A 9,862-nucleotide genomic window follows, 5' to 3' on the forward strand; every position below is an offset into this window, starting at 1 on the left:
TTTGATGTATGGTTTGATCCTATTTGTTTCCTCAAATAATATATCTTTAAGTATGAAGCAGAGGGGTTATCCAAAGCAGGGCTTGTGTGTGATGGAATAACTTTTATAGTGTGCCTTCATACAGTGGTCTACTTTTTTTAGAATGTGGGAGAAAAATGAATGAACTTCATTCATCTCATGCTGTTCTCCTCCTCATTAGACCTTTGCCATTCTGGCCTTCTTTAGTTCATTCATTCTGTCTCTGTATGTCAAGATCTTTGGATATGCTATTCTTTCTCTCCAGGTTGCCCTTCCTACCTTTCTTTTCCTATCCTTCAAATCTAATTTTAGATGTCATCTCAGAGAGACCTTACCTACCATACAACCTAAAGTAGATTCTATTTCCCCCATTTTATGTTGTTACACATCATGTTGGACCCAGGGCATTTCTAACCATTTGAATTATTTATTTATGTGATTGTTGTGCATTGCACTTAGGATGTAAATTCCATGAGGCAGCGTTATGACTATCTTGTTTACTGTTGCAATCATCTAACTTAGCACAGTATCTAACATATAGTATGCTCAATAAACATTTGTTGCATAGTGAATGAATAAACCCATTTGGGGTGATTTTTTTTTTTTTTTTTTTACTTTACCAGGTTTTTCTTGAGGCTAGTATCTTACATGTTTTTCTCTCTGGGACACTTATAATTCTTTTAAGAAAAAATTAAAAAGAAGCATTTACTAGAGTTTTAGAGAAAGGAAGAATGAGAGTTGCTCTTATTTTCTCTTTCTAACCCTATGTTAGTTATCTATTGCTTTATAACAGTGGTTCTCAACCTTTCTAATTCCATGACCCCGCAATACAGTTCCTCATGTTGCAGTGACCCCAAACCAAAAAATAATTTTGGTGGCTACTTCATAACTGTAATTTTGCTACAGTTATGATTTGGAATGTAAATACCTGATATGCATTATGTATTTTCCGATAGCTTTAGGTAATCCCGCCGGGGTCGCGACCCACAGGTTGAGAACCACTGCTTTATAACAAATTACCTCAAAATTTAACAGCCTAAAACAATAAAAAACATCTCTTAGCTTATACTTTCTATGAGTCAGGAACTCCGGACCAGTTTAATGGGTGGTTCTGGCTCAGAGACTCTCATGAGGTCATAATCAAGATGTTGGCCACAGTCATCTGCAGAGTTGACTGGGGCTGGAGAATCTACTTGCAAGGTGGTCCAGTCACATACCTACCTTGTAGATATTGACAGGAAGGCTCAGTTCCTTACCATATAGGTCTCTCTGAATAGCTGCTTGAGTGTCCAGAAAGTGGCAACTAGCTTCCCTAAGAATAAGTGGTCTAAGAGAACAAACTGAAGTTTCAGTGTCTTTTAGGAGCTAGCTTCAGGAGTCACACACCTTTATTCTCAATGCATTATTTGTTGCTTATTAGTGCTATTCAACGTGGGAGGGGACATAAGGCATCGATATCAGAAGGCAGGAATCATTGGAGGTCATGCTGGAGGCTAGCTTCCAGATTTCCTACATGGATGTATCTTTTGGTTTCTAAGGTTTTTCATTTTGTTTCTCTTTCTCATTTGGCCAACAGCAATATCAACCCTATTATAAAGAGGTTTCTCAGGACACAGACACCCATAGTAGAGAACTGCATGCAAGAAAACAGTATGTGCTCATTAGTATCTATTTTTGCATGCACCGACATATCCTTAAACCTATCACTGTGCCTGCTTAAATAACAAATACAGAGAAGATTCTCAACAAATAGGTTTTTGAATGAGAGAATGAAAATAAATAAAGGGATTGATCTTTTTTCTCTCATGAACCTGAAGGCTGGTTCTGTGCTGCAGCTTACACACACAATTTCCAGCCTTCAGAAATACACATCAATTTTAATGAAAAAGAATTAAACAGGCCATTAACTTTTAATTTTCATAGTCTGGGTAGATGCCTATCAGACTTGAAAACCATTCAACACAAACCAGCCAATTCTTTCACTTTCAACATGGACAGTTTTATCCCTTTCTTCTTCTCTGATCTTTTAAAAAAGTATTTGCATTTGGTGGCATTTCGTCCAACCATTAAATTTAATATCTAAAGCCAGAATGGGTATTTTAAATCCTATACCTACTTGCCTTAGCCATAATCCATCTCTAAAAGTATACTATAAATGTTATCCCTATAGATCCAACTACTATCATTAAATTTTATTGTACTTATTTATAAAATGCTTTTGGAATTTAAAAATTATCTGTGCTCCAATAACGTACTCAACCTATCTTTCTTGAAAGGTTCAGAGAGAGCATTCATTCCTCCAAGTATTAAGTTTAAACTAGTTAGAGGGAAACCAAGATGGTGGCAGAGTAGGTGGAAGCAACACTTACCAGGACCACAATGGTCTTTCCTACGTGCATTCAGGCCAAGCAGAGAAAGCCACAAATTGTGGATTGCTTGTAGCTCCAAAAAGGTTGCTCTGGGTAGTCATGGGCAGCATCTGACATTGGCCTGCACCAGAGTTCATCCCAAGAGGCTCAAAATCAACACAACCATTTGTCAACTTTAGACAACACCAGAGCAGGATTAATAAGCTTCACAAGTGGCATATTCGAAGGGAGATCTTGGTAGGCACAAGATCCTTCTGAGGTTAATTTTGCTTTGTGTGGCCAGCACCTACACACCAGCTTGCATGCTGTGGTTGGAGTCAAGCAGCCAGCCAACCTGAGGGTCAGTCCTACTCATGAATGGGCCAATAGCGATCAAGACTCAATTACAACAAGAGGCCCACATAACCCACACAAAAGACATTCCTGGAGTACCCAGCTCAGATGATCAAGGAGTCTGCACCACTAGACTCCCACACGATACTTCCTACATAAGGCCACCCCACCAAGACTGGGAGTCTTAGAAAATCTATCTAATATATAGAAATAGGCACAGCCAAATGAGAGACAAAGAAACATGCCCTAGATGGAAGAAAAGGAAAAAACCTCCAGAAAAAGTGCTAAATGAAATGGAAGCAAGCAATTTACTAGACATAGAGTTCAAAGTATGCTCAACAGCATGAAAAAGGAGATAGAAATTATAAAAACAAAAGACCACTCAGAAATAAATAATACAATATCTGAAATGAAAGATATACTGGAAAGAAGAAATAGTAGCCTGGATGAAACAGAGTACTGAATCAGCGATTTAGAAGACAAGGTAGAGAAAAACAGTCAATCAGAGAAGCAAAGAATAAAGAATTTTTTAAAAATGAAGAGTTTAAGGGATCTTTGCAACAACTTGAAGTGTAACAATATCCACCTCTAGGGATATCAGAAGGAAAAGAGAGAAAGCAAGGGATTGAGAACGTATTTGAAGGAATAATAGCTAAAAACTTCCCTAACCTGGTGAAAGACAAAGACACACAAGTCCAAGAAGTGCAGAGAGTCCCAAACAAGATGAACCCAAAGAGGCCCACATTAAGACACATTGTAATTAAAATGGCAAAGCTTAAAGACAAAGAGAGATTCTTAAAAGTGGCAAGAGAAAGTTAGTTACCTTCAAGGGAGCTCCTATAAGTTTGTCAGCTGATTTCTCAACAGAAATATTTCAAGCCAGAAGAGATTGGTATGAAATATTCAAAGTGATGAAAAGCAAGACCCAGAACCAAGACTTCTTTACCCAGCAAAGCTATCATTTAGACCTGAAGGAGAAATAAACAACTTTCCAGACAAGAAAAAGCTAAAAGAGTTTGTTACCAATGAACTAATACTACAAGAAATGTTATAGAGTCTTCTTTAAGAAAAAGAAGAGGAAGAAGGAGAAAGAGAAGGAGAATGAGAAAGGAGAAGAAGAAGAAAACGCAGAAAAATACATCCCAAAGGAACATAGTTAAAAGGATAAAATGGCAATAAATAGGTACCTATCAATGTCACTAATCACCAGAGAAATGCAAATTAAAACAACAATGAGCTATCTTTGCACACCTGTCAGAATGACTATCATCAATAAATAAACAATAAGTATGAGGATGTGAAAAAAAAGGGCACTCTCATGCACTGTTGGTGGGAATGCAGACTAGTGCAGCCACTATGGAAAACAGTATGGAGTTACCTCAAAAAATTAACAATGGAACTTCCTTATTACCCAACAATTCCACTTCTGGGAATATATTTGAAGAAACCTGAAACACTAATTTGAAAGAATATATGCACCATTACATTCATTGCAACATGACTTACAATAGCCAAAACTTGAAAGTAGCCCAAGTGTCCATCGGTAGATGAGTGGATAAAAAAGTTGTGATACATTGCATAATGAAATACTATTGGGCCATGAAAAATACTATTGGGCCATGAATCTTACCCTTTGTGACAGCATAAATGGATTTGAAGAGCATTATGCTAAGTGAAGTAAGCCAATCAGAGAAAGGCAAGTACCATATGATTTCTTTTATATGTGGAATCTAATGAATAAAATAAACTAACAAAATAGAAACAGACTAATAGGTAGAGAATAGACTGACAGCTGTTAGAGGGGAGGGTGGTGGTGGGGCTGGGTGTAAAAGGTTGGTGGGGTTAAGCAAAGAAAAAGAAAAAAACCTCAATGACGCAGACAACAGTATGGTGATTACCACATGGAAAGAGGGATGGGCAGAAGTAGAAGAGGGTAAAAGGAGGAATACATGGTGATAGATGGGGATTTGGAGTAGTGAATACAATACAATATACAAATGATGTGTTATAGAATTGTATACCTAAAATCTATATAATTTTATTAAGCAATGTCACCCCAACAAACTCAATAAAAAAGTTTTTAGAAAAGTTTCAGAAAACTGTAAAGTCTAACTTAAGCAATGGAGCATCAAGTGACATTTTATATCATAAGAATACCATTCATTATGATTCTCATTAAATGATTTGGTAGCTAGGCTTTGCTAAAGAGGTTTTCTAGAGCACTGTCACAGAATTACAATTAGAAACCCTCATCCAGTGCATGTGGGACTATGCAGTTATGAGAGCTATGTTGTAGATCAATTTAACAGTATCTAGTGCAATTGAAATTGTATATATCCTATGGCCCAGAAATTCCAGTTTTGGATATATTTATATATATATTCAATCACATGGGCCTGAAAATGTGCACTGTAACATTGTTATATAAAAATTTGAAAAGTGTGAAAGGTAAAGACAAAAATGGAGGACAACACCAAGCATTATAAATATAAAATATATATATAAAAATATAACTCATACAGTGAAACATTCTACCAAAGCAAAAGTGAATACAATAGCACACAAATTAACATAGGTGAGTCTCACAAGTATTACATTATAAAGCAAGTTGTTCAAACATTCATAGTGCATGATTCCATTTGTAGAGCCTAAAACATGCAAACCCATGTTGCATATTGTTTATGGCCTAAACAGACAGAATAAAAATACAATATTAATAAAAATAACAAACCTCAAATTTAAGATAGAAATTTTCTTTCTAAGAGGGATGGAGGGTAAATGGGATCTGGGGTTGGTAGATAAAGGAGTCTAATTGTAGTTTTAATGTTTTATTTCTTGTGCTAGGTGGTAGGTGTATGGGTTTTATTTTATTATTTATATCTTGCAGAGTATTTCATAAAATAAAAAATCCAAATAAAGTGCTGAAATAGTCTGAGAACTATAAGTTGGCAGCTTGATGGTGAGAATTGGAATAGGGTTATAACAAGAACATATGTGCAAACATTTATGTGATTGTTTTTACTGAAGTTTTCATATATATTTATATAGACCTCTGCTGCTTCTAACATTGACTTTACCTTTTATCCAGGTAATTGTTTTGTGTAAAATAAAGTGTACCCTTCGGTTATTTTCATCTGTAAAAGTGAGTTGGTTGCATTAGATCATTTTTGGCTTAATGTATTATTTGGCTATAATATTTGATTAATTGAATGACAAAATAACCTGGACATGTTTTCTTTGAATATATGTACCCTGATTTATTGATGTCACCCCATTAACATTAATAAAAATTTATTTATAGAAAAAAGGTATAAATATTTAGGTATTAAAAATAAGGACCCAAGAAAATAATCCAGGTTTATGAAAGGGAGAAATAGCCCTCAAGAACTTCTCAGCCCTGGCTGGTTAGCTCAGCGGTAGAGCGTCAGCTTGGAATGTGGAAGTCCCAGGTTTGATTCCCGGCCAGGCACACAGGAGAGGCACCCATCGGCTCCTCCACCCTTTACCTTCTCCTTTCTCTCTGTCTCTCTTCCCCTCCTGCAGCCAAGGCTCCCTTGGAGCAAAGTTAACCCAGGCCTGAGGATGGCCCCATGATCTCTGCCTCAGGCACTAGAATGGCTCTGGTCGCAACGGAGCAATGGCCCAGATGGGCAGAGCATCGCCCCCTGGTGGGCGTGTAAGGTGGGTCTCAGTCAGGCGCATGCAGGAGACAATCTCTCTGCCTCCCCACTTCTCACTTAAGAAAAAAACAAAAACACAAAAACCAAAAGAAAAACAACAAACAAACAAACAAAAAAGAATTTCTCAACTGCTTCCCCCACATCTTTTAAATAATCTTTAAAATATAAACATTCAGTAACTATTTGCTCTTCTGCTCTTCCTGACTGCCTTCCCAGTGTTCCAAAACAGTTCAGGAAGAGGGAAGGAGGAAGGGATGAAGGAAGGGATGCTCTGCAGGTGGCTAGCTTTTTTCTTTTCTGTATATGATGTAGTTTATACTTTTATCACTGGGCAAGTGCTTAGAGATTTGCAGATTAAATTTTTGTAAGTGCTTTGGCGATTTCTTCATATAGTTTCTGAGCATTCTACCCCTAGTTGGAGAAATACAGGTTTTAAAAAAAAATTTGTATTCATTGATTTTAACGAGAGAGAGAGATGAGAGGGAAAAAGCAATATTGATTTGCTCTTGCATGTGCCTGGACTAGGGATCAAACCAGCAACCTCTATACCTCAGGTTGATGCTCCAACCAAGTGAACTATCCGGCCAGGGCAGAGAAATACAGGCTGACTGCTTGACACTGGCTGTCTTGAATGTCTGTACTACTCTAAGTTCCAATGATTATATCTATATATCTATGGTCTTTAGCAAATGACATCCCAGAGTGAAATTTCAAGCACCTTGTCAGAAATATAGAAGAAATACCCCTAAGGTATAAGGAAAATAAATCACAGATACAAGGACATAGTTGTCCCAACTTTCATTAAAGCATTGGTTTACAACCTTGGCTGGCATTGAAATCTATGGAAGTTGCAAAAACAAAACAAAACAAAACAAGACAAAACCCCAACACACTGATGTCTAGTCTCGTTCCCAGAGATTCTGATTTGTGTAGTATGGATGTACAGTAAAGTTTATGAACTACTACATTAAATTATTTTTAAAATTTTTATATGAGAGGGCCAGAAAATGTGATTCAAAACTTATTGACTCCTGTTGAATCAGTTCATGCAAATTGAAGGTAAATAGTTAAAGGTTAGTGCTATCCAGAGCTAGGCCCAGTGCAGACAAAAATGAAAGCTGTAGGCAGCATGCAAGGGAGGAGAAGTTATGTCCATTCTTTCCTTTTGTGTGGGTAGAAGCAGAAACCTATTGCCAGCATCCCTGGGTGTTAAGCGTCTGTGAAAGGATGTCATGTGTACTTAGCAGTGCTTTCGACATAGTGGGCATTTAATACATATTCATTGAATAAATGAATGAGTAAATGCGTAAAAGGAGGAAATGTTGAATAAGAGAAATACTCCAGAGAACTAAAAATTGCCTAGCAATTCTATACCACTTCTGCAGTAAAGAAGTGGAAAGTCCCATATCTCTATTCTGTGTATTCCCCTGGCATTTGTACAAAGGCACTGTATCGTTGTAATGTTGATTCCCCCTAATCCACCAGAAATGGAGAGTGCCACTCATCTCAGTTCTGGTTTGACTTCTCTATCATTTAGTACCTTCCCAGGAAGGAGGAAAGGGAAGTTCTTTCTTCATAGCCCTCCCAAGATCAAAAGATTCCCTAAGTAAAATTAAATACTGAACATTCAAGGATATTTCAAGATGAGATATGCTGCTGCTCTTTCTTTCTTTCTTTCTTTCTTTCTTTCTTTCTTTCTTTCTTTCTTTCTTTCTTTCTTTCTTTCTTTCTTTCTTTCTCTTTCTTTCTTTCTTTCTTTCTTTCTTTCTTTCTTTCTTTCTTTCTTTCTTTCTTTCTTTCTTTCTTTCTTTCTTTCTTTCTTTCTTTCTTTCTTTCTTTCTTTCTTTCTTTCTTTCTTTTTTTTTTAACTTTCTCAGCAGTATCTTTAGTACTGAAAAGAACATTTTATGAATGATAACCTAGGACCATTCTCTAATTTCCTCACGTACTCAGGAAGCAGGTTCCGCTTCCCACTCCGCCATGCTTGAGTCTCTCTCTGCCTAGACTCTGCCTCTGCCCTGAACCGCTGTAAACTGGTTCACAGATGCACTTTCCTTTTGAATCAGCGGTTCGCTCTCTTATGTCAACTCGGTTATAGGGGCTTCATCTAGGGATGATATTTACACCACTTCAGGTTGAATTAAGTTCGCCTTCATCTTCCCAAGGGAAGCAGGGAAATATTTAAGTGCCTGTTCCCCTTATCCCTTGGCTAAATCAATACAGCACTTGACTGGCTTTCACTTGATTCATATGTGCAGTATTAGAAAAAAAATTTTTTTTCAATTAACAGAAGAGGATCGGACCAAAATTGAAGTACCTAAGTATGTCAGACTAATGAGTACAGGGGAGAAAACTAGGACTTGACTATTTTTACTTTTTATATGAGTCCTGTTGTCATTATAACGAGGTGTCTGGTTCCTTTGAGTCCACAATACAGAAGAAAAAGAAGGCATAAGAAGTGTTTGTTTTCTTTTTCTTTAAAAAATAAAATTACTACCACTCATTTACTCATTTAAGAAAAGTCTTATTTTTTTTATTTTGAACAAATGTAAAATTTTTAATATGAAAATAGGCAAAAGACTCAATAGTATAACTTCTTAGGTTAATTCATTTCTCTTCTTTTTTTTATTTAGTGAGAGGAGGAGAGGAGGCAGAGAGACAGACTACACATGCTCCCAGATCGGAATGCACTAAGCAAGCCCAGTAGGGGGTGACGCTCTGCCTATCTGGGGCCATTACTCCCATTGCTCAACTACCCAACAGAACCATTTTTTTTAGTTCCTGAGGCAGAGGCCACGGAACCATCTTCAGCCTCTGAAATCAACTCCCTTGAACCCATTGAGCCATGGTTGCGGGAAAGGGAGAGAGAGAGAGAGAGAGAAGGGGGAGAGGTGGAGAAGCAGATGGTCGTTTCTCCTGTGTCCTGTGTGCCTTGACCAGGAATCAAACCCGAACATCCATATACTGGGCGGACACTCTACCACTGAGCCAATAGGCCAGGGCCTCCTTTTTCTTCTCAAAACCTAATTCTTTTCTGTTTCTAAAACTATACCTGCTCATTATAAAATGGTTAAATAATGAATAATTCTATAATGTAGAAATGGTACGTTTTCCCTGATTCCACTCCTAGCAATAATAGTTTTCAAATTTTTTTCTACGCATAACTAACCTAACACAATAATAATGTCATAATAATAGTAAATTCTTTTTTTATAAAAAAAGATTGTATTTTACATATTTCTCTGCAACTTTGTCTTATTTCACAATATATACTCATTATCTTTTCATCTACACTGGAGTATGTTCTATTGCCAACTTTGGGTTACTTCAAAGAAATACGTGTCAAGTTTTCATGTCTCAGTTGAATTTAAAATCTTACCCGCAGGCACTTGCCCGGGAAAAGATTTTGTTATTTTAATTGCTTATTTGCATTTATAAAAATAATAGCCTAGTTCCATTTGG

This window comes from Saccopteryx leptura, chromosome 7, assembly GCF_036850995.1.
Source record: "Saccopteryx leptura isolate mSacLep1 chromosome 7, mSacLep1_pri_phased_curated, whole genome shotgun sequence".
NCBI lineage: Eukaryota > Metazoa > Chordata > Mammalia > Chiroptera > Emballonuridae > Saccopteryx > Saccopteryx leptura.